The 25,641-nt window shown below is 42.1% G+C and overlaps 1 protein-coding gene across 1 annotated transcript in view; it reads right to left on the bottom strand.

Annotated features, from left to right (window-relative positions):
• The window catches only part of LOC144588723 (uncharacterized), a 168,474-nt gene extending 143,158 nt beyond the window's left edge, over positions 1 to 25,316 (bottom strand). The window contains exon 1 of the mRNA XM_078392042.1: positions 24,451 to 25,316. The gene's annotated coding sequence lies outside the window, so the exon portion shown is untranslated. The remainder of the gene's footprint in view (positions 1 to 24,450) is intronic.
• Positions 25,317 to 25,641: the final 325 nt, after the last annotated feature.

Here is a 25,641-nt window from a genome sequence, read left to right as displayed (position 1 = left end):
AATGACTTGTCTTTTCCACAGTTGCAGTGTTACAAATTGTAAACTTTAAGTAAAGCTGAAACAACCTCTGTAACTGACGGCAGCTAAGGGGCCATGACTTATTTTGGTGAATTTTATCCTCTTTCTCACTCCCCACCCCACCCCCCAAAAACATACACAGTTCAATAAATTTTTGGAGCTGGAAATGAAATTTCCATGTAGACCAGAGCCCTTAAAGTAGTCACATCTCAACTAAATTAAAAGTTTCACCTCAGCTACAGATTGGCTGTGGGCAACATTAGAGACGTGAACATCTCTCAGCTTCTGGTTGCATCATTAAAATGCAGGCAATTCTTGGGAGAAAGTCAGCACAGTATAAAACACATTGAGTTGGATTCAGAATCTGCAGATGGACATACCTTTTCAGTATGAAGGAAATCATTTTGCCAGATTTATTGGGTTTTTCTGCTTTCCCACTCAAACATCATAGCCCAATTAATTTAGCAGATCTTTCTGACTAGGAAATGGCTAGTAGCACTGTTATTGGGGGGGGGGGGGGCAGGATAGTTTGCTGCCAGATGCCCTTCTGCATGAGCCTAAATTTGGATTAAAAAATCTCCATATTACAAATGTAATAAACATTAAATAACTTCAAACATTGTCCACTTGAGCTGGTACCTTGAATGGCCTGATACTGTTCTGTGGATACAGTTTAGCACCTTAGATAACACCCATAAAGTTCAAAGCAGATTTACCATTACCACAAGATTGAAGCCACCAGTTTAATTGACCTGAGGTTGTAATTCCGTTCCCACTTACCTGACAGTAAACCACATGAAACTCCATGAGACCTACCTGCAGATAAAAATATGCTGCCAGCGATTGTTTAAGATTGACAAGAGTTCAGGATCCAGTCCACATGTGCCGTCATTCAAGAGGGCTAAGCTGCCTGCATTGCCGTTCCCGTTCCCATCGGCAACACTCCTCTTTCCCTTATGGCGTGCAATGAAGCAGAAGTCAACTGTAATGTATATGGTGTCATGAAATCAAGGGCTATTACTATTACTCATAGAGCTGCCTGTTTTCTGCTTCACTAGTGCACTAAACTAATTGAAATTAAGGGTATCTCAACATAAATTTTGCAATGCTTGGGCTTCATTTTCTCTATTAACACTCGAGTGAACTAAAAATTCATTAGGTACTAACTGAATCATTCTCAACTCCTTTAAAACACTTAAAGAGGTTTGGAGATTTTGCAGTGAAACTACCTGACTAATATATGTTGCAGGTATGAGAAATTGAATTAAGCTCCCAAGTCATTTCTCAATGTTGAACCAATACTTCCTACCTCTTTTGCCATTTGAAAGATATTAGAAAATATGTTTAAGAAGTCAAGAAAATTATTTTTCTTCATACATGTCATGGTGCCAAATAGCAAAACATAAATATTAGAGTCTTCGTGGATCCTGTCAGAGGAATATTAGAGGCCACATATGGGACATTATCACATACATTTTTCAGTACTTCTGCATCATTCCATAAGCAAGCCAGGTTTCTTGTTTTGGTCCCAAGACTCAAGATTTAGAGTCAGTTCTATGGGTCTTGGAGCTTTGAACCATAAAATGCAAGAAATAGGATCCTGCCAACATGGTAACCCAGATTTTGGAGTTCATTCATATGACTTGAGGACATACCATTTAGACGTGCTCAGAACCACCCTTTTGTTCTTCATTATCTTGCATGGTCTAGAATTGCTGCCGCTGCTGCTGAAATTCACATGACAGCTTTCAAATTCCTCATAGAATCTCTGCACTATTTATGCCTGACACACCTTGTGTAGATGTTGCTAAAGGATATGTCTCACAGCATCACAAGGGTCTATCTCCATGCCTCAAAAGGCCTACTCCTAGGTCTTAAGCTTTCGTTCTAAAACCACAGAGAATGAGGTGAAGCTCAACTGGTAGCCCTAATTCTGGGGGTGTCATTGGTTAGCAACTGTCTGGATCAATCTCGGATGCAATCTGAACAGCTAATGTCTAATGCAAGGCATTCTACAGCTTGAGGCAAAGATCAAAATGTCTCTCAACTCCACAGGAGAGCATTCTCAACTGTTCCTGAGATCGTCAGAAGAGGGCATAGCGCAGTCTGCAAAGCAGACAGCTTAGTCCCTTGCTTCCTCTCTCTGCATCCCCTGCTTCACTCTATTAAACTATAGAATTGGCTCTGGTTAAAGTCAGAAGTAGAAATTGTGAAAGATCAACTGAAATACATTTCAGCTTAGGTCTTCAAACTGGACCCCCTTCTCCACTTTGCTGAGTCACTATTAATACAGGTACTGCCTAGACATCAAGATGGACTTTTGAGGGGGCAGTGAGCAAAGGACCCTCAGGTCGGATGTCTTTGATGTGAGTCTCAAATCAATTGAATAAATTATCAAGGGCCAACAACAACACAATGCTTCTGTAATTTGCACTAAGTTCCTGTAGTAACGTGATTCCAATTAATTGTGGGAAATTCAGATCTTGGCAGTAACTATTTGCAAGTAGCATAGTTACATGAAACTAGTTACATTTTCAAAAGAAATGTTACTAGGAGTTACAATCTTATTTTACAAAGGATGACAAACATTTCTTTTGTAATTACATCTAGCTACTTTCAAATGTTTTTTTTTAAGGATATTTTACTGATGTTATGTCAGGGATGTTCCAGCTTTTATGCCAGTCCTAAGTGGCAAACAAAATATTCTTTGGTTTTTATGTTTACATTTTTATAAATACAGGAGATCTTTTGGAATCTGACTGTCATGAGAATGGCTGATGGTCAGATTCCAAAAGATCTCTTGTATGGAAAATTAGTGCAGAGAAAGTGTCACAGAGGGAGGCCACAGTTGCGATACAATGATATCTGCAAGCGGGATCGGAAGGCCTTAGGAATGGACCTCAACAAATAGGAAATGTTGACATCTGAGCATTCATCCTGGAGGGAGGAGGTCCAGCATGGCCTCTCCCAATTTGAAGAGACACTTGTTTAGCAGGCCGAAGCAAAGAGGCAGTCCCAAAACCAGCAAAATCAGGGAGCTAGACGGGACAGATTGTATTTGTCTTCAATGTGGAAGGAATTGTCACTCTCAAATTGGCTTTCTCAGCCACACTAGATGCTATTCCAAGACTTCTATTCAGAGCATGTTACCATAGTCTCTCGAGGCTGAAGGATGCCTACTAAAATTTTAGAAATATTTGCAAGGTTCTCTGGAGGCAAAAATGTTGAAACTGGGGCTGTCCTATCTGGGTACGTCATAAAAAGGCAGGGTCGTGTTGGGAAAAGTGGAAGGCAGCAGGAAAAAAGGAAAACCAAATATGAGATGGACTGATTCCCTAAAGGAAGCCACAGGCTTGAGTTTAAAATAGCTGAGCAAGTCTTTTTGGGATCATAGGATCATCATAAGTCGGAAGAGACTTGATGGCATATAACAACAATACTATCAGAATTAGATACTAGAGGGAGAGTGTCTTCTGTATTTTTACTCAGTCTGCCTCCAATGGTAGAGATGTCGGTTGATACAGCAGGCTGCAATAGTGTGACATGTGACACTCAGCTGAAGGAGCAACTTGCAGACATAACAACAGCCTGGTTTCAGATCCTCCAAGCTGCCCATTTTACTTGGCTTCCCATGTTGTTCATCTTCCTGAAGCTATTCATCTCCTTGATGAATTGGGGACATTTATTTTAATTCCTGTAACAGAGATCTTCCTGTGGCCCTAAACAAGTATGAGGCAAGGATGTAAATATTATTGAAACTAAAAAAACTAAGTATAGGTAAACTTCCATTCACTTCAATTTCATTAGAATTTTAAAAATGGTATAAAAATCATAAACAAGATGTACTTCACCCTGCTAAAGAAATAGCTAGTTTCAAAGTCAAGTATATGTTACATGCGAAAGAAACTAATAATATCAGATGCTGTCTTCATATCATCGAGACATTAGATCATAGAATCATAGAATGATAGAGTTGGAAGGGGCCCATAAGACCATCAAGCCCAACCCCCTGCTCAATGCAGGAATCCAAATCAAAGCAGATCTGATGGATGATTGTCCAGTTTTCTCAATGCCTCCAGCACTGGAGCACTCACCACCTCCTGAGGTAATTAGTTTCATTGTCATACTGTTCTAACAGTTAAGAAGATTGATATTCAACCAAAATTTGGCTTCCTGCAACTTGAGCCCATATATTGAAATATTTTGGAAATATTTTCTTAACCACAAAATCATATATTATTTCTTTGCCTTGTTTCAAAACTGTTGATTGCCTCTAACTAAACATCTTGGAGATGTTCCTAACAATGGTTGTCTAAAATTTGACAAATGGATTTGATGGACAAATTGACTGCTAGGACAGACTTCTAAACAACAGAAATGCTACACTTTCTTTCAAACCCAGTTCCCATCCTTAGAATGCACCAATAATACTACAAAGGTATGTGCCCCTTATGCCTTTTATGAAGAATTTTAGCAAGAATTTCTTTAGTAGAAATGTGTATGATTGATTGTAATTCCTAGAAAGCCTCAACTCTAAAGGATACAGGTCTAAAAAATGATTGATTTTATCCAGTTCACTTTATTGCTTTGTCTATCATATGTTATAGATTATTTAAAACATTTAAAAAATAAAATAAAAAGCAGCCTTGTTACCCAGTAATGAGTGGCACACCAAGTTCATTTTAAAATACAATATTTCAAGCTCTGCACTACAATTTGGCAGCTATCCAAGAATGCCAGGAGCTGACAGCATTCCAGTTAGATGTACCTGCAGCTATATGGGAGATACTTTCCCATGAGTAGTTTGCTCAGTGAGGCAAAATGTGCAGTTCATATGCCAACCCGGATGGAAGGCTGAATGAACTTTGAGCTGGCTACCTGGCATTGAACCCGGGCCGCAAGTAGAATTTTGTCTGCAGTGTTGCAGTTCAACCACAAGGCTCCTACAGCAAGTACATCAGTAAGAACTGAAGATGATCCAGTGTCCATATAAAAGCAAGATAGCTCCTGATTTTATCTCCATCTAATAAACTGTGCAATATATTTTAATGATGAGAAATTGGTAGAGTTGAAAGTGTTTCAATATCTACATTTGTCAAAGTTATCACTTACTAACAAATGCTCTCAACTGGTCCTTCATCAGCTTCTAAAATAAATGAAATATGAGCCTGAAAACGGGAAGATTATTAAGATTATTTGCCTCAAGTTAAAGCTGGGAACAGATTTGGGAATAGGTACAGAGTCTTCTTTAGTACTTCCTTTAAGTAGATGAAAATCGCAGTTCTGGGGAAAAATGCCAATCTCTAGGATCTTCTTCAGTTGTGAAGAATTTATCAGAGAATTCTCTAAATCTCTGAGTAATATTCTCAGTAAGGTTGGGATGTTATTAAGAGAACTTCCAGCCTCATGAGCCTACTTCAACACTTGTCAGTCATAATGCTGCCACAAAACTCTTGACAATAAGTTCAAAGTGATTATCCCTGAAAACAGGATGTCTAATATCAGTTTCTATCTCACTGTTTTTGGAAGGCTTTTGCTTTGATTATTTCTCCAGCCCACGTTCCCCAGTTACAACTTCGTCATCGTTTAGTCATTTAGTCATGTCCGACTCTTCGTGACCCCATGGACCAGAGCACGCCAGGCCCTCCTATCTTCTACTGCCTCCCGGAGTTGTGTCAAATTCATGTTGGTTGCTTCGCAGACACTGTCCAGCCATCTCATCCTCGGTCGTCCCCTTCTCCTCTTGCCATCACACTTTCCCAACATCAGGGTCTTTTCCAGGGAGTCTTTTCTTCTCATTAGATGGCCAAAGTACTGGAGCCTCAGATTCAGGATCAGTCCTTCCAGTGAGCACTCAGGGTTGATTTCCTTTAGAATTGATAGGTTTGTTCTCCTTGCAGTCCAGGGGATTCTCAAGAGTCTCCTCCGGCACCACAATTCAAAGGCATCAATTCGTCGGCGGTCTGCTTTCTTTATGGTCCAGCTCTCACTTCCATACATCACGACAGGGAAAGCCATAGCTTTGACTATTCGGACTTTTGTTGGCAAGGTGATGTCTCTGCTTTTTAAGATGCAGTTACAACTTACCTAGTCCTTTTTAAGGATGGACAGGACAGCAAAGGCCAAGGTCTTGTATAGTAGTTTGTCAGTGAATGCAACCCCCCAAAATTTTTGATTTTAAATATCATCATCCATAGCTGACAAGAGACAAGGAAAAGTACAGTCAAAAACAACTGAAGGGTATTGGCCCAGTAAGACAAAGAGGACTGGGTAAATTATGGGTTCTGATACAACTGCAAACCTGAGAAATCTGACTGGCATCCCCACCAAAAAAGACTGGAGAAGCATCTTCTTCAGTAATTGAATTTCTAGTAATTTAGTTTCCAATTATATAATGCCATGAGGCTCACAAAAAAAAAATCGTAGAGAAAAAGTTGACTGTGTGATTATGTCTAATTTGGACACACTCCAACCATAAATGGTAAACAGTGAAATTTAGCAATTAATCAAGAAATGTGAGCAAAGGAGTCTGAAAAAGAAAGAGAAGTCTTTTGCAGAAATGCAGGTACAAAGTCAGGCTCTTGTGAGCCCCATTGATTTAATTTGATTAAAACCCTGTAATTGAAATCTATGCAATTTAAGCAGCATTTATTTTTTCTGAAGAACATTACATTTTGTTTTATATGTACTGGCAGCTATAAATGCTTAATTGTATCACAAAGATTATTTGAGGCTTTTGTCAGACTCCATTTGCAAATACAATAATTTAAGAGACAGCGGTAAATTTCTAAACAGGTGTCTAGATATTGGTTAATGCTATTTGTTGATTCTAGACAACGCCTCTTAAGTCTAAGATCCTTTGGCATTTCTCACTCATCTTCCAAAATGTTAACTATTACTGAAAATGCCAATATCCATGCACTTAGGGTATATGAAATGGGTCACATCCATCTGTTTCCTTCTGTGTGTTGATCGAGATTTCCATCAATGGAATGGAGAGAATCAATTTTCATTCATTCCCCTTTTCTGTGTAGCCTTGCTCTTCCAAGAACCAATGGAATGGAGTGGTTACAGTGTCAGACCAAGATTCGGGGAAACCTGGATTCAAGTTCCCACTTGGGCGTGAAATGTATTGGGAGACTTAGAGCTTGGGAGACTCTCAGACTGACATACAGAGTTTTTACAGTGGAGTGCATATTGCCTTCACCTTTTTAGGGGGGGAATGGGATATGAATATAGCAAATAAAGAAGATCTACCTAGTGAGTGTAAAGATCCTCAGGAAGGTGCCGGAGAAATCTGCAAAAATGCCTGTGGCGTCCACCCTAAATTATGCATTATAAGTTATACATTATTCATAAGTTGTATGTTAATGTGGTTGTGAGGCGGAGCCAAAGGGGCTGCTGAGAGGCGGAGCCTGGGAGAGAAGTTCAGAGTCAGAGTGAGTGAGAGAAGGGATAGTTTTTTGGGGGGGTGGGATTTGAGGCAGAGAGTGTTTAAGGAGTGATTAGGCAGAGATTAGTCAAGAGTGTGACTTGTGTTAATTAATATAGAAGAGATTAAAGAAAAATATTGAAGCTTTGTGAAACTTTAAGAATGTGCTTAAGATGTATTCCTGAAACCAAGTGTAATCAATAAACCTGTTTCTGTTAAAAAGTCAGTACTGGATGGACTTTAGTCTTTCAAAAGAAAAATAAGTTGATAAAGAAATCAACTGGTGGTAGTGTGTCAAGAGGCATGTTGGGATACCTTTGTGAGCTGTGGGTTTGATGAAACAAGCAGGGACCATGGGGTAAACACCACAACTCCATTGCATTCTCATTCATGCATCTTTGATGAGTGTTCGCAAAGCTTTGTCTTTGCAGGACTGCAGCATATGCTGTAACTGCTTGTGTTTTATCTTTAAGGAATTAAATGTTGGCTCAACAAGTAAGAGAGTAGAAGTGTATTCGGCAACACAGTGAGACGCCTTAAGGCTGTAATTGGATGTGTTGTTGCCGCTGGTACATCAAGGATTGCTTTCTGTATGTCATCCTTGGGATTCATCCCAAACTTAAATGCCGGGTTGTGAACTCTGATGTACTCATTTCTTCTCGAAATGAATGGATTTCCCCTAGGCATTAACATTAGGCAAAATGGGGAAACAGGCCAAAGTCAAGAGTGGCACAGAATGTTCTCTGTGCATGCAATGTAGAAAACAAAATATCAACAACAGCAGCAAATGCTTAATAGTGCCAACAATATTACTCAGTATAACAACACAGGGAATTGGACCTTCAGGTTCCTCTCATTAGTAAAATAACTTACAGTGTCAACTTAATACTTTCTAACCACAAAGCTCTTATAGGCAGCACACTGGAGTGGAAGAGTGAGAGTCCTGGAAGTCATTACCAAAGAATCCCCTCAACACACACTGCGCTTTTAGCTTGCCAATTGCTGTATAAAATAATATATTACGAATAAAACTGAACAGCTGAAAAGGTTAGCCAGGATTATAGCTTTTTTTAAAAGGGGGCAAATTTAGCCATAGTACTACAAGGAAATGAGAAAAAAATATGACTTATAACATGCACTTGAATCTGTACGCTTGTGGCCAGCCCATGGGTCAGTGATCAGACACATGCAGATATACATTTGCAGGTTTAATCTTGGGCTTCTCCAATTAAAGTGTAATTATTAAACTAGGGATGGGGAATAAGTGGCCATCTAAATGTTTTGGACTGTAGTTTTCCTCATTGCTCACACATGGATATGCTGGCTAGGGCTCATGCTGTTGTAGACTAATGATGACTGGTGCCCCCCCCTCCATCTTACACATACCTACAGTTGAACAATTCCAGGGTTAACTGAATTGTTCCCAGTCTAAGGAAGTATTCAGTAGAGATTAAATGTATCTGCAATAAACCTTAGAAATTATAACTTTGAGAAATCCAGGTGAAGGTTCTAAAACCAGGAGAATGAAAAGAAATACTAAGCCAACATATTTCACGAAACATTTTGCTGATAAGGATTCTAAGGCTTTTTATTTTTATTTTTTTTTTAAATTCCCCTAGAAACAAATGGCCACTTTGTAGCATTATTTCCAAAAATTCTGCATCTTTTTTTCATGGTGCTGATAAAATTACTACAGTGGACCCTTGACTTACAGACGGCTTGACTTACAGACTTTTTGAGTTACAGACTTCTCTGGCCGCAAAATTTAGGTTTGACTTGCAGCCTGAGAATTGACTTACAGACCAGAAAAAAACCAAAATGGAACAAAAACGGCCTGTTATGGGATTAATCGGTTTTCAATGCACTGTAGGTCAATGGAGACTTGACTTACAGACTTTTTGACTTGAGAACCGCCTTCCAATACGGATTAAGTTCTCAAGTCAAGACCCCACTGTACCATTACCGCAATGCCGTGCATGACAGAAGGTAGAGAGCACTATGGAGGGAGCAAAATGGTAGCTATTTAAGGGTGGGACCCTCTTTTTAGAAAATGGTGCAGAACATTTCTTTCCAGTGGAAAATATTCTTCAGCTCACAGAGAGGAAAGACTTAGGTCTGACCATCTTTGGTATGTGCAGTTTAAAATCACATTCTTCAAATAGATCAGTGTGAGGAGAAAGTACACTTCTCCCTTCAATAACACTGGGGTTAGGAGTGTAGTTTAAAATCTATATATAACTCTTATTCATCCCATGTAACTAAATGCTCTATCAGAAGGAGAAAAACAGAGGTGCAGTATCTCCCCCCCCCCCAAAAAAAGGAGCACTGCACCGCTGTGATGCACCCAAACTGTGTCAGCCTTCTGGTATGCCCCAACACCCTCCCTAATTGCCATGCCAGGAAAGGAGGGCCAGCTGGGCCACAGCCATTGGACCAGTGGCTACCACACTGCCAACATCAGTGGTTTCAGTTAAGTCCTAAAGCCACTCGTCTCAAGCTATGTCCTGAAGACAAAGAGCAGCACAGTATTTACTGAATATTTATTTATTTAATATCTATAGATGTTTCGAATTGCGGATAGAGAAGCACAGTATCTCACATTGATAAGCGAGATTTTTTAAAAAAATGAATTCTCTTAAGGACTGTCCTCCTTAAGATCTGCAGGAGAGACCATTTTCTTAGTCTCAGTACCACCAGAATCCTGTTTAGTGAGGATGCAATGGACAGCCTTCTCTCTGACCTGCCCCAGGCTTTGGAACTCTCTGCTAAGGAAGGCTAAGATGTCCTCTCCATGCCTTCTTTCATAGACAGCCTGCTAGGGACAGGCTGCTAATTGAGTGTACTAGTTTCTTTTACTGTTGAGGTTGTATTCTTTAATTCAGATGTGTCAAAATGTTTTAATTTAAATTACATATTTATACAATTATTGATTTAATTCTTATTTTATATTCGTAACTATGTTTTAGTGAAACTATTTTTATCAGTAATAAAACAAATTTATAATTATTAGTATAAATATAGACTGTATTCAGAAGAATCTGGAAGAAGGGCTCTGAATAGACTGACCTCTTCGAGGTGCGCAAAGTCGCCATGTTGGGGAGGCTTTGCCTGCCTGTTCGGATGCAGAACATCACAGGCGTGATGCTGTTTCCGGAGGGGAGGAGCAAGGGTGCCGTTGAGAAGACTTGGATCCTCCACAGCAGCCTCTTTGCTGCCATTTTAGCAATGAGTTTGCTTCATAGCCAAGCAAGAAGGAGCAGCTTCACTTTCTCGACCATGGCTCTTCCCTCTCCTGACAATCAGATCACTCCAGCCAGCTGATCTTAAGTCTTTTTATGCACTGTCCTGTTCATATTTAGTTTGAAACTGTTTGTTGCTTTTGTATTTTATTGACTGTTATGCTGTTGATTGTGTGTGTGTGTGTGGGGGGGGTTATCTGTTGATCCACCCTGCCTTCCTTTACATTTGGCTTCAGCCGTGGGGGTGATATGAGTGTTGAATCTTACTACAGTGGTGCCTCAACTTACGGAATTAATCCATATTGGAACAGTGGCCATAGGTCAAAATTTCCGTAGGAATGCATTGAAAACCATTTAATCTGTTCCAGCCGCAGGCAAAGGAAAGAAAAAAAATACCCCCCCCCCAAAAATAAAACACTGCAAGCCCCTGGGCCTGTAAAAAAAAAATCTAAAAACATAACTCCACCAGCCCGATCCCACCCTGCAAAAGCCACCCAAAACAGTAAAAAGTTAAAAGCAGCACCTTACCTCCACTGCTTCTTCCTGGCCCTGGCTCCACTGCCCCTGTGACCGCCGCTGCCCAGAGGCTTGAGCCTGGCCAGGGTGCTTCGACTGCTCACCCCCGGCCATGGTCACCCAGTGCGGGGAGGCTTGAGCTGGCAGGGTTTCTTCGGCCACTTGCCTCCCGGCTCGCCTCCCGCTTGCTCCGTGCCACCCTCTGTGGGCCCATGGTGGGAAATTCAAATGGTGGAGGGCGGCGCAGAGTGAGTGGGCGGCGAGCCAGGAGGCAAGTGGCCGAAGAAACCCAGCCCGCTCAAGCCTCACGGCGCTGGGCAACTGCTGCCTCCACCACCCGCACTACCACTGCCAGAGCACCCAGGAGGGTCAAGCCTCCTGGCTGTGGGCCACCCACACCACATCCCTTTCCCTAACTGTTGGGGCAAAAGAGCTACAAAGAAGCAGCCTCTTCGCCACCAATAGTTGGTACTGTAAATTTAATTTTCCCGCTCCTTTCCCCTGTCTTTTTCTTTTCATAATTGGAAGCTCCAGCCACAAGTGGAAGCAAAATTTTGCGACCGGAGCTTTCCGTAACTCGAAATTTTTGTAAGTGGGAACATCTGTAAGTTGAGGCACCACTGTAGTTTTAACAATAAATACTTTTGTTGGGCATTGGATGGGTTTTTTATTTACATGTTTAAAGGATCTGTGATAAATATTAATTTAAATTGTGGGAGCAGCTGATTCATTTACTGGGTAAGTGATTTATTACATTGAGAAAGCAGTAGAGAGATATGTTCCCCTCCTTCCTTTCCCTTCCCTCCACCCTCCACATTTGTTCTCCTTATGTTTTAGGTTTTGTTTTAAAATAAATGGCATAAGATAGTGTAGTTGATAAGGAGCCAGTATTTAATTGCCGCAGTGCCACCTGCTGGCCAGTTGATTTGAACTACAGTTAATTTTTTTTTTTTTAAAGTAGTACGTAAGCCAGAAGGGTTGTCCCCGCTCATTTGCAGATTTGCTGCTGTTTAAATTTTTGTAGCATACTAAATAAATAGATAAATTTAAAAAAATAGACAAAATAGACAATAAAATAATTAAATAGACAATTTAATTAATTAAATCAGTTAAACAATCATAGTTTCTTAAATGAATAATAATAATAAATAAAAATATATGAATAACTAACAGCATCTGTGACATCAATTTAAAAAAAGGACAGGGTGGTAGGAAGGGAAAACAGCCAGTGAAGTGCAAGGCACCAGTCAGGGTGCCTCCTGTAATTTCTTCATCTGATGAAGATGAGTGGCCCGACTACAGTGCTATCCTAGCTCAGTTGAGTGAGCTGGAGAAGAAAATGGCTCTTGCCAGGGAGGCTTCTAGTGCTGGTACACCCAGGAGATCAGGCAGGGATTCCAAAGCCCATAGAATGGCTGAGTTGAGGCAATTAGGTGACATTATGATGTCCTGTATTGCTTTTTTAAAGAAAGAATGTTCTGCAGCTTCAGGAGCAGGGGTGGCATCTTCAGTACAAGGTGAGCCTGCAACTGCAACTGCAACTGTCAGGAGTGAAGAGGAATGCGCTCGAGGGCCAGTGACTAATACCCTGGACTGTCAAGAGAACAGCCGGTGGAGGAGCTCATGGACGCAGGGTCGAGTGTGCCCTCCAGTAGGCAGATGGGCTTGGAGGGTGCCATTCCTGGCACCAGTCTGCAAGGGTCCGATTTGCCTTCAGCCAGTTCAACAAATACAGCAGTTGTACCCCCAGGTGAGTCCACACTTACACACTTTACACCACACACAGAAGGGATGTGGCCTTGGGGTATGGTCAATCCACCTGGAATTTTTCTGCCAGTCCCTAGTGCACTGCCTAATAGCTTTGGGCTTGGCCCTTCCACTTTGGTTGGACCTCTTTCGGCTGCAAAGTAATGGATGGCTTGGCTCTCACCTTGTCAGAATCCTGGTTTTGTTGAGGTTTCTCAGCAACTTAGTTACTCTGTAATTCCAAATACAGGGTACAACTCTGTTCCTAGAAGTTCTTTGCCCTGCAGTGACCAGTCCTTACACTTCAGGGACCACCTTCTACCAGCCACTATTGAGAAAATTTGATGAGGCAATTAAGTGGACGTTATTGAGCTTTTAAATAGAAAAGTTGAGGAAAAGAAAGGCCACAAGGAGGAAGATACAGTGGGGTCTTGACTTGAGAACTTAATCCATATTGGAAGGCGGTTCTCAAGTCAAAAAGTTCTCAGGTCAAATCTGCATTTCCCATAGGAATGCATTGAAAACCATTTGATCCGTATCTGCTCTTTTCCGTCCATAGAAACTAATGGGAAGCTGCTATTCCGCCTTCGACCACTAGAGGGGGATATTTTGTTTCTTTTTTTCTTAGGTCAAGAAAGGTTCAGGGAAGGCAGGGAAAATACAGTCCAGGCAGTACCAGGCAGTCTGAAGACTGTCTCCCAATCCACTCTCTAAACGCTGGGAGGAGTGAGGAAGCAGACAGGCACCCTTTTCACTGGCCAACAGTTAACTGAAAGTTCAAATTTTGCACTTTCCCTGCCTCCCACGTGGTTTTTTTCAGTTCTTAACTCAAATTTAAGTATGTAAGTCAAGTCAATTTTTTCCTATGAGACTGGTTCTTAAGTCAAAATGTTCTTAACTCAAGCCGTTCTTAAGTCAAGACCCCACTGTACTGTATGGAGAAGGAGTGATTTAAGGAAAAGAAGGTACTGGCGGCCTGGCCATGGCTTTACCCGGATTGTGAATCTGGTAGTTATTTGCTAAATGGCTTTACATTGGGATTTAGAATCCCTGTTCAGGGTAATAGATATGTGACTTCGGCAAGCAATTTAAAGTCTGTTGAAGGTATGGAAGAGGTAGTGAGAAGGAAGATGTAGAAGGAGGTAACTGAAGGGAAGGTAGCTTCCAGCTCCAAATTTACGTATTTTCTCTTGGGAAAGCCTGGATCAGGGAAATGTTATTTCCTCATGAGAACATTTCAAATCCTCACAATGGAACTGGGTGTTCCCTTGGCAGTGAGAAGACTGAGAGCTCTTCTACAATTCTTACTTTTTGGGGGTGAGAGCATCCAAATTTGATAATTCACATTCCATGTTGCAGATGGAGAACCTGTTGGCTTCTGAAGATGGGGTTCTGTTGTATATCCGCCAATCAAAAACTGATTAGTATGGAAAGTGACAAATTATAATCTGGGCCCCCATTCTGTAAAAGAGCTTTGCCCAGTTAAAGCTCTCACCAAGTTTGTTCAGTTGAGAGGGAATTCTGGAGGGAATTTATTTTGCCACAGTGATGGATCTCCCCTTACATGGTATCAATTTTGGGTGGTCACTTTTCATGGCCTTCGTGAAGCTGGCATCGTTAGGTGGAAATTTGGCACCCATTCATTTTGGATAGGGGCAGCATCTACTGTTGTAGCTTTGGCTTATGGCGATGATCAAATTAAGAGACTGGGAAGGTGGTTGTCACACAAGTTTAAAATGTATGTACGTTCCCTCCCAGGATAGACGTGACTCTGCTTTTCTTTTACAGGACTCATAGCAGCTTCCTCCCAGCTGTGAGTGGTGGTGTATGGCCACAGCTATATCCACTGAGCCATGAAACATGCCTTGTGGACAGGTTGGGGACAAAATTTAGGTTTCGGGGGTACGGCCTCTCTAGAATGGAAGGAAAAGAGGGGTATTGGAGCTGGCCCTAGCAAATTTCGAGCATGCACCCTCCCCCCGATATAATGGCGCTTCATTTGGGTGGGAATGACATAGCTATTAGAAAAGGCAAGTCGTTGATTCTTCAAGTATCCTTTCGTTTAGTCGTGTCCGACTCTTCGTGACCCCATGGACCAGAGCACGCCAGGCACCCCTGTCTTCCACTGCCTCCCGGAGTTGGGTCAGATTCATGTTGGTTGCTTTGGGGACACTGTCCAACCATCTCATCTTCTGTCATCCCCTTCTCCTCTTGCCTTCACACTTTCCCAACATTAAGGTCTTTTCCAGGGAGTCCTCTCTTCTCATGAGATGGCCAAAGTACTGGAGCCTCAGCTTCAGGATCTGTCCTTCCAGGGAGCACTCAGGGTTAATTTCCTTTAGAATTGATTGGTTTGTTCTCCTTGCAGTCCAGGGGACTCTCAAGAGCCTCCTCCAGCACCACAATTCAAAGGCATCAATTCTTCGGTGGTCGGCTTTCTTTATGGTCCAGCTCTCACTTCCATACATCACAACAGGAAAACCATAGCTTTGACTATTCAGACTTTTGTTGGCAATGTGATGTCTCTGCTTTTTAAGATGCTGTCAAGATTTGTCATTGCTTTCCTCCCAAGAAGAAGGCATCTTTTAATTTTGACAGGTCTCAATTCAACCTTTAGGAATTGTTCATTGCAATTCAGTAGATAAGTTATAACAGGATCAGAATTTAGTGAGCAACATGTACCAAAGTAATACAGCTGGGTTAATTGAGACAGCTGTGGGACAACCAAGTTAATTGGAGCAACCAAGAATAAAGCTAGCTAAGCTAGCAGACACAAGTTGTTGGGTAGTTGGTGGTTGTGTAGTTGAGAGCTGTTTATTTGGTTGATAAGTTTCATTGATTGTGAAAGAAATTTATGCTGCATCGCTGGATGAAGACTTGCTACATTGCAAGAGGAAGGTCCTGGAGGAAGACTATCTCCGTGGTGAGAGGAGAAGACTTCGTGGATGCTGGACTATTTATATTGGTAACAATCTTTGGATACTGAACCTGTAATTTACTATTGCAAACTGAAGAACTACTGTGAAAGACCAGGACTGTGTAAAGACCAAGAGAAGTTGTATTTTGTACCTGTATATATGAAATTTAATGTAAATAATTCTACCTACACTACAACAGTGTCTGTTTGGTTTCATCTCTGAGCAGTTCATTTCACCATAGCGCCCCCTGGCGTAGTCTGGTAATGCCGCACCTCTGTCAATTGGTTATGGGCCCAGACAGCGCACCAGACTGCATCCAGATATAAATTTAAGAATCTATTGAAGAAACTGCTGACCAGAGAGAGAGAGCCAAGTAGTGTGGCTACAGTCTGTGGTAAAAATGGCCAACGAAATGTCTATGGCTGGACTGTGCATAAAGAAGTTGAATGGGGAGAATTATTCAACTTGGCAGCAGAAGGTTCAATTGCTATTACAAAAGGAAGCATTATGGGACATAGTAGAAAATCCCCCAGCAGTGCTAGATGAAGAAAAAAGAGCGCTAAATTTTAAAGCACTGGTGATTATTGGGTTAACTCTAGAGGACCGTCTTCTTATCCACCTGAGAAGCCAAAACTCAGCAAAGAAGCCATGGGAGGATTTAAGGAGACTCTTCGTAAGAGATAACGTTGGAAGCCAGATACAAATTGCCAGAAAACTTTTTCGAACTAGACTGCAAGCTGGAGGGAGTATGCTTCAACATTTAGAGGTAATGAAGTCAATGTTGATGGACTTAAGAGAAAAGAACATCACATTTACAGAAATACAGGAAGCATTTATTATTCTGTCTTCATTAGATGAGTCATATGGTCAGCTGGTGACCAATTTGGAAATTCTTCCTCAAGCAGAGCTGACAGTAATTAATATAACGAGCAAACTTTTGGAAGAAGAGCAAAAGAGGAAAGATAACAAACAACTCCGAGACTCCAAACTCACTAATCACCGTGATAAGCTGAAAGAAAGTGAGGAGGAGGTGGACACAGCTGCAAACATTCATTCTGGAAAACGCTGTTTTTCCTGTGGCTCAAGAAAACATCTGATAAAAGATTGTAAATTTAAGAAAGAAAAAGAAAAACAAACAAGACGCAAGAGAGAAACACTAAACCTAACTGAGGAAATTTATAACTCTGAACAACAAGAAGAGTGGATTGTTGATTCTGGAGCAACAGCCAGCATGTGTAAGAACAAGAAGCTAATATTTAACTACCAACCTGTATTCAACCAATAAGTATGCTTAGCAGATGGTATTAGTGCTAAAATACTGGGAAGAGGTAAAGTTAAATTGCCTTATATAGCTAAACCAATAGATGTTTTACATGTTCCAAAATTGAAGCATAATTTACTTTCTGTGAGTTCATTAGCAAAGAATGGGTTTATCAGCACTTTCCATGAGGATAAATGTATAATAACTAGCAAGAACAATGAAAAATTGAATTGCTATGTTAGAAATAATTTATATAGACTAAACTGTACTAGGGCTAATAATGTCTATGAGAACAAATGTATACACAAAGATTGTATCCATTTATGGCATCAAAGACTAGGACATGCAAACTACAAAACACTGAGAAAAACAATTGAAAACTCAGTAGGAGTTAATTTAAAGCAATGTAATGAATATGTAAATTGTCAAGCATGTCAATTAGCCAAGAGTAAGAAAGCTCCAATAATGAAACATAGTGATGTACAAGTGAAAAATATATTAGATTTGGTGTCAATTGATGTAATAGGACCCAAATGTGCATCATTAGGAGGAGCTAGATACATTCTCTCTATCCAAGACCAAAAGTCCAGGTTTGGATTCTGCTATCTCATGAAAGATAAAAGTACAGTACATGTAGAGTTTGAAAAATGGCTCAAATTTGTAGAGCGCAAAATAGAAAAAAAAGTTAAGATGGTACAAACTGACAATGGAACGGAGTTTACCAATGCCAAATTTCAAGCAATATTTTAAAAAAATGGTATTACTCACAGGAGAGCCGCTCCCTATACACCTACTCAGAATGCCTTCATTGAAAGAAGGGGCCAAACTCTGCAGAATATGGCTGAGGCAATGATTAGGGGGAGTAAACTGTCTGAGAAATATTGGGGTAAAGCTATACTGTGCGCAAATTTTTATATTAATATTCTTTGGCACAGTGGAATAGACAACATACCTTACACAATTTGGACTGGGAGAAAACCAAATTTAAAATTTTTACACGTTTTTGGATCTCCTGCATGGGTTCACATCCCAAAAGAAATAAGGAGAAAGGGAGAAAAGAAAGCCAAATTAATGTATTTCCTAGGATACCAACAAAATAGGAGAGCATTTAGGTTTGGATTGCCAAATACCAACAAACTCGTAATAAGTAGCAATGCTTCATTTAACGAGCACAGTAACTGGGACAAAATATGTAAACCCCCAGAAACAATAATTAAATTGCCTGAAAGGAATAAAAATAGTGAGGATAGTGGAGATGATAGTGACTCTCAAACAGAGCAGGAAATAAAGAGAAGTAGAACCTGTGGAAATGCAATCTGATACAGAAATTCCATCCAACTCAGAAGAGAGGGAAACTCTCGAGGAGGACAGGGAATTACCTAGGAGGTCTAGCAGAGAGAGAAGAACTCCAGACAGGTACAAGCCTGAGACCTATTACTGTCTCAATGTAGCAGAACCAGAGACATATGATGATATATGCAATATGCCTGAGAAGGAACAAATAAAATGGAAAGAGGCAATGGAGAAAGAGTTAAATTCATTAAAACAACTAAAAGTTTATGAGGAGGTGAAACTGCCTGAAAAATCAAAAGTAATTGGATCCAGATGGGTATTTAAAAGGAAGGTGGATGCCTATGGTAATATGAGGTATAGAGCAAGGCTAGTGGCAAAAGGGTATGCTCAAACATCAAACGACTATGATCAAGTTTTTGCACCGGCTCTAAAACCAGAGACATTGAGATTTGTTTTAACCTATGCAGCCAAACATAATCTCATGACCAGGCATGTTGACATAGAAACAGCCTATTTATATGCTGACCTGAAACACACAATTTATATGGAAAAACCACCAGGCATTGAAAATGAAGGTAAATGCTGGATATTAAAGAAAAGCTTATATGTGTGACAAACCCAGACCTACTGGGATATGTCACACAGTTACACTAAGCTGCCACCAACCATTCCCTATAATAAGTCTCACAGACCAGGGATGGATTTTTAAACAATAAAAGAATAAGGTTTATTTTAAATACAAACAGGGTAAATAAAACAATCAGGTGAATAAACTAAAGTAACGTGGCTTATTTTCACACACACCAGCATACAGTTTGGTTCACCTAGAACCTTTAACTTAAAGCACAGACCCTGAACCCATCAGTTCTGGCTAACCAACAGACCCCTGAACCTTTCAGGTTGGTACTCTGACACACAGTAGTACCCTGTCAGACACCCAGACTCCCACAACAGCTTCTTCTTCCCCAGCTGCTGCTTCGTCACCACCCAGTGTCTCACAGTGTCTGTCTCAGCATCTCCTCTTCACCACACAGGCATCACATATTTATACAGTACAGCCCCTCCTCCTGATGTCCCGCCTTCCACTCCCCATAGGATGGAACTTTCCCTCCAAACCCATGACAGACAGGTAACATCAGTGCTGTTATGTAACACCTCCCCTCTTTATAAGTTGTTTTGTAGGGGGAAAGCTAAAAGTGCTTTTCACCAAAAAAACAACCTGCATAAAATACACAACAACATTTATACATACCATATAATACTTACATATACTTACACTCCAAGTTAACCATAGCAAATATGCATTTAAACATTTTACCATATACAGTACATCAATTTACCTTTATTAATACCAACCAAATTCAAAACCAGGTACATTTTAACTTTTTGTTTTCATTATATACATATAGTCCATGTTCTTTCGCCGTCTTCAGTCTTCAGGTCTTCTTGATAAGGCGTCAGCAACACAGTTCACTGACCCTCTGACCACCTTCACTTCAAAGTCATAGTCCTGTAAGTTCAAAGCCCACCTCATAAGTTTGCTATTGTGGGTTTTCATCGTCTTTAACCATTGCAATGGTGAATGGTCAGTACACAGAACAAAATGTCTTCCCCAGATGTAAGGCTTGGCCTTCTGGATCACGTAGACTATGGCCAAACACTCCTTCTCCACGGTTGCCAAATGTCTCTCACCTTTTTGAAGTTTCCTACTCAGGTAGGACACTGGATGCTGGTCACCATTCTCATCCTCCTGGCACAGAACTGCTCCTACCCCGCTGTTAGACGCATCGGTGTAGATGATGAACTCCCGGTCGAAGTCTGGAGCACGCAGGACAGGATAGTTGATTAACGCCTCCTTCAACCTCTGGAACGCCGCCTCACAGTCGCTGGTCCACGGGATGCGGTCATCAGCCTTCTTCCTCGTCAGATCGGTCAGCGGAGCCGCAATCTCGCTAAACCTCGGGATGAACTTTCTGTAGTAGCCCACCAACCCAAGAAATGATTTGACTTTTTTCTTGGTGTTGGGTCTAGGCCAATCACGAACAGCTTCTATTTTGGCCTCCAGGGGTTTTATCATTCCTCCCCCTACCATGTGACCTAAGTATTTTATTTCTGGGCTACCCAGCTGACACTTGCTGGCCTTTACTGTTAGCCCTGCTGCACTTAACCTCTGCAGCACTAACTCCAGGTGTATCAGGTGATCTTCCCAGGTATTACTGAAGATCCCTATGTCGTCAATGTAGGCCACTGTAAAGTCACTAAGCCCTGCCAAGGTCTGGTCCATCAGCCTTTGGAATGTGGCTGGTGCATTTCTGAGACCAAAGCTCAGGACTCGAAACTCATAGAGACCAAAAGGGCTGCAAAAGGCAGTTTTTTCTTGATCCCTGGGATCAATTCTTAATTGCCAATATCCCTTTACCAGGTCCAATGATGAGATGAACCGACAACCCCCTATGGTTTCAATCAGGTTGTCTAGCCTGGGCATTGGGTAGGCATCAGGAGTGGTTACACGGTTTAATTTCCTGTAATCGACACAAAACCTAATGCTCCCATCAGGCTTGTCCACAAGGACTATCGGAGAGGACCAAGGACTAGAAGAGGGGACGATTATGTTCTCCCTCAGCATCTCGTCCAGCTCCTTCCGCACCTTGTCCCTATAGGGTCCCGTTACTCGGTATGGGGATACTGCCTGCGGGGGTGCATCCCCTGTGTGGATCCGATGCATCACTCCCTTCACTATCCCCGGCTTGTTGGAAAACACCTGTTGATTTTTACTAAGCAGCGTTTTTAGTTCTTGCTGCTGGTCTTGGGTGAGTGCAGGACTGATCTTGACCTCCTCTGGGTTGTATTTTACTTCCCCTCTACCCTCCCAGAAGGGTAATTCAGCTTCCTCACTCTCAGCTGCTTTTATCGCGAATAAAACCCTCTGTTCCCCTCTGTAGTAGGGTTTTAGGGCATTCACATGAACCACCCTCCTTGCTTGGTTCTCCTCCTGCTCTATTAGGTAGTTCAGGTCTGACATCTTGGAAATGACCCTATATGGTCCTGCCCATTTGAGCTGCAGTTTATTCTCTCTGCAGGGCCTAAGCCAAAGCACTTCCTCCCCTGGGTCAAAGTGCCTCTCTCTAGCTTTGTGGTCATACCATGTTTTCTGTCTGACCTTCTGAGCTTGCAGGTTTTCTGCTGCCAGCTCTAGATTTCGCTTTAGGTCATTCATCAAGGTGTCTATGTATGTTACAACGTCTTGTGGGTCATCCTGGGTGATCTGCTCCCAATTTTGTTTGATCAAATCAAGGGGCCCTTTCACCCTTCTCCCAAATAGAAGTTCAAATGGACTAAACCCGGTACTGGCTTGTGGCACTGATCGATAAGCAAACAAAAGGGATTGCAGCTTCTGGTCCCAATTGTTTGGATTCTCTGCCAAGTAAGCCCTAATCATGCGCATTAGAGTCCCATTGAACTTCTCAGTTAACCCATTACTTTCAGGATGATAGGCAGTGGTTTCCTTGTGCTTAATTCCACAGATCTGCCATAAGCGTTTCATGAGCTTTGATGTGAACGATGCTCCCAAATCTGTGATTATCTCTGAGGCAAATCCCATCCTGGACATATACCCCACCAAAGCATCGGCCACTGTGTTAGTCTCAATGTTAGTCAAGGGTATGGCTTCAGGATACCTTGTGGCATGGTCCACAATTGTTAGGATGAACCTGTTCCCCCTCTTTGTGGCCTTGGGCAAAGGTCCCACTATATCCACCCCTATGCATTTGAACGGAGTGTCAATCACAGGCAAAGGGCACAACTTTGCTTTGGTCCTGTCGCGGTTATTCCCCTGCCTTTGACACACATCACATTGTTTACAGAACTCCCTGATCTGCTTCCCTATGTCAGGCCAGTAGAAATTCTGTGTGATTCTCTGCTGTGTCTTGTTCACTCCTAAGTGCGCAGCAAACATGTCAGAGTGACCCCTTTGTAAGATCATGGGGCGATACTTTTCAGGTACCACCAGCTGACTTCTGATCCCATCTCCCCCTTTTGAGATGTTCCTCAAGGTCTCTCTATATAAAATCCCCTTTTTCTCCAGAAATCTCACTGGGGTTTCAGGTGTTAGCTGGGCGTCAGTCACCTGTTCAAAACACTTTTGGAGAGTGGCGTCTGCCTTTTGCTCCTGTCCAAATCTGCTGTCTGTGGTTAAGGTTTCCACCACAGCTTCTGAACTCCCCTCTGCCTCCGTCTCTGGCTCATCATTACCCCCCTGAACTGTCCCTGTGGTGGCTTGTGAGCGTGTAATCACTAGCACCCGTTTCACATGTTCAGCCAGGTCATTTCCCACGAGCACGGCTGCTGGCAGAGTCGATGAAATCGCTATCCGCCAATCTCCCCTCCAGCCTTGAAAGTTGACAGGTACCTCTGCTACTGGCAGAGAGATTATCTGCCCCTCAATCCCTGCCACCTTCATGCTCTCATTTGGGATTATAAACTCCCTAGGGATGATATCTGGATGGCACAGGGTTACCTGGGAACAAGTGTCCCGCAGTCCCCTATACTGACGGTCAAGTATTCCTACGTCCACCCCTGCTGTCTCAAACAACTGAGAATCTGTTTTTATCAGCAAGCAGCGCTTCACCTCCATAAGAGGACCATTTTCCTCAGCCTGATCAGCAGAGGTAGCTGTTCCAGACTGAGTAGTCATGGCAACAGGCTCCCTCTGTGACAATGAGCTTTGCTCTTTCTGGACACAGAACACAGCTTTTGGCTTGGTCCCACTAGAATTCTGAGGCACCATTCCTTTTAGCTGCTTTAATTTCTCACACTCTGAGATTAGATGACCCTTTCCCTGACAGAAATAGCATTTTCTGGTATATTTTGATTCTCTCTCATCTTGTTTTGGTTTTCCCTCCAAAATCTGAGGTCTTGGTTTCATGCCTGAGGGCTTCCCTTCACCATGGGCCCCTCCCCCTTGCTGGCTTTTCCCTGGTCCCTGAGAGTACTTGCTGTAGGTTTCTTTGGGTTTACCTACAGATTTCCCCTCACCCAAGGGCTTTCTTATTTGGGAGATAAAATCTGCGATCTCTGCGGCTGCTGCCACAGATTTCGGTTTCCTTTCCCTCACCTGGAATTTCAATTCCCCCTGCAGGACTGAATAGAACTGTTCCAGGGCTATCAAGTCTTTAAGCTGCTCATAGGTCTCTATTCCCTCCTGCGATAGCCATTTCTCAAGCAGCCTCACCAATTGGGCCCCCACTTGGGTAAAAGTCTGTTCTGGCTTCTTGGTAAGGGACCTGAATCTTTGTCTCAGCTGCTCTGCATTTATCCCATGTCTTGCAAACACCAGTTTTTTAAACTCTGCAAAATCTTTCATCAATTCCTCAGGCATCTCGGCATAAACCTCAGCCAGGCTACCACTGATTAAAGACCGCATGATGGTCATCTTCTCAGTTTCCCTCACTGAGAAGTCCACAAACGCTCTTTCCACTAAGGAAAAGAACACCTCAGGACAATCTCCCTTGTGGTACACAGGGAATTTCTTCAGGTCAGCCTTAGACAGTTGGCCTCCCTCAGAATCCCTATTATTATTATTGTTCTGGTTCATCATTTCCAGTTTTCTTAACTCATACGCCATCCTTTCTTTTTCCAGAGCAATTTTCTCTCTCTCCATTCTTTCTTCCCTCTCCATTCTCTCTCTCTCTCGCTCTAATTCAAATGCCATTTTCTCTCTCTCTAATCTTTCCTCCATTTCCCTCACCCTCAGTTCATGCTGTTGGGCTAGGATCAATTTTCTAAGTTCTGGGTTCTGCTCTCCTGTGCTGTCACCTTGCACTGAGCCAAATTCCTCCTCAGAACCTTGGTCAATCTGGGGGTCTTTCACTTCACTCATGTCTGCTACTTGGCTTCGAGTCAAGGGCATACCCCCCCTCAGAACAGGCTGCTTTAAAAAGTCAAGCCTCAAAATAAAACGACCACTTTTTTTCCTTCTTGCCTCAGAACCAGCTCTCCCTAGAGATTGCTGCTGTTCTTCAGCACTACTTGCAACAGTATCGAGTCAGAGCCTACCCCCCTCTGCTGGGCCTCTCAGCTGGCAAGCTAGCTCGCTGTTGCTACGCAGTTTTGCCTCAGCGTTTTCCCGCCAAAATCAGGCTGCCTCAGAGCACCTTAATCTAAGTCTCCCCAGTTGGCACGTTCTTCTACTAGTGCACCTCCCCGTGAGGTACACCTAGAAGATTACCTACGCGCCTCAGACTGTCCCTGACTAGACCCCCCTTGCTCTGGGCACACTTGCCAAGGCTTTGCTGGACCGCTGGACAACTGGACCAGTCGTATCCCACACGCTGGACACCAATCAATGTGACAAACCCAGACCTACTGGGATATGTCACACAGTTACACTAAGCTGCCACCAACCATTCCCTATAATAAGTCTCACAGACCAGGGATGGATTTTTAAACAATAAAAGAATAAGGTTTATTTTAAATACAAACAGGGTAAATAAAACAATCAGGTGAATAAACTAAAGTAACGTGGCTTATTTTCACACACACCAGCATACAGTTTGGTTCACCTAGAACCTTTAACTTAAAGCACAGACCCTGAACCCATCAGTTCTGGCTAACCAACAGACCCCTGAACCTTTCAGGTTGGTACTCTGACACACAGTAGTACCCTGTCAGACACCCAGACTCCCACAACAGCTTCTTCTTCCCCAGCTGCTGCTTCGTCACCACCCAGTGTCTCACAGTGTCTGTCTCAGCATCTCCTCTTCACCACACAGGCATCACATATTTATACAGTACAGCCCCTCCTCCTGATGTCCCGCCTTCCACTCCCCATAGGATGGAACTTTCCCTCCAAACCCATGACAGACAGGTAACATCAGTGCTGTTATGTAACAATATGGTCTGAGACAAAGTGGCCATGAATGGAACCAACATTTAACCAAAACTTTAAAAGATAATGGTTTTATGCAAGGAAAGGCAGAACTTTGTTTATTCATAAATGAGAAAACACAAGCTATAATATTAGTATTTGTTGACGATTTAGCCATATTTACCAAGGATAAGAAAGAAGCTGAAGAAACAATTCAAATGTTAAAGAGACACTACAAATTAAGAGATTTAGGAGAAATAAGTAACTACTTAGGAGTAGAAATAGAAAGAAGTGAGAGAGGATTTAAAATAGCTCAAAAGAGTAAAATATTAAAACTCCTAAAACAATACAAG

The sequence above is a fragment of the Pogona vitticeps genome, chromosome 1 (genome assembly GCF_051106095.1).
Source record: "Pogona vitticeps strain Pit_001003342236 chromosome 1, PviZW2.1, whole genome shotgun sequence".
NCBI lineage: Eukaryota > Metazoa > Chordata > Lepidosauria > Squamata > Agamidae > Pogona > Pogona vitticeps.
Note: the sequence above shows the minus strand (reverse complement) of the source record. Positions and strands in the feature narration are given on the sequence as shown.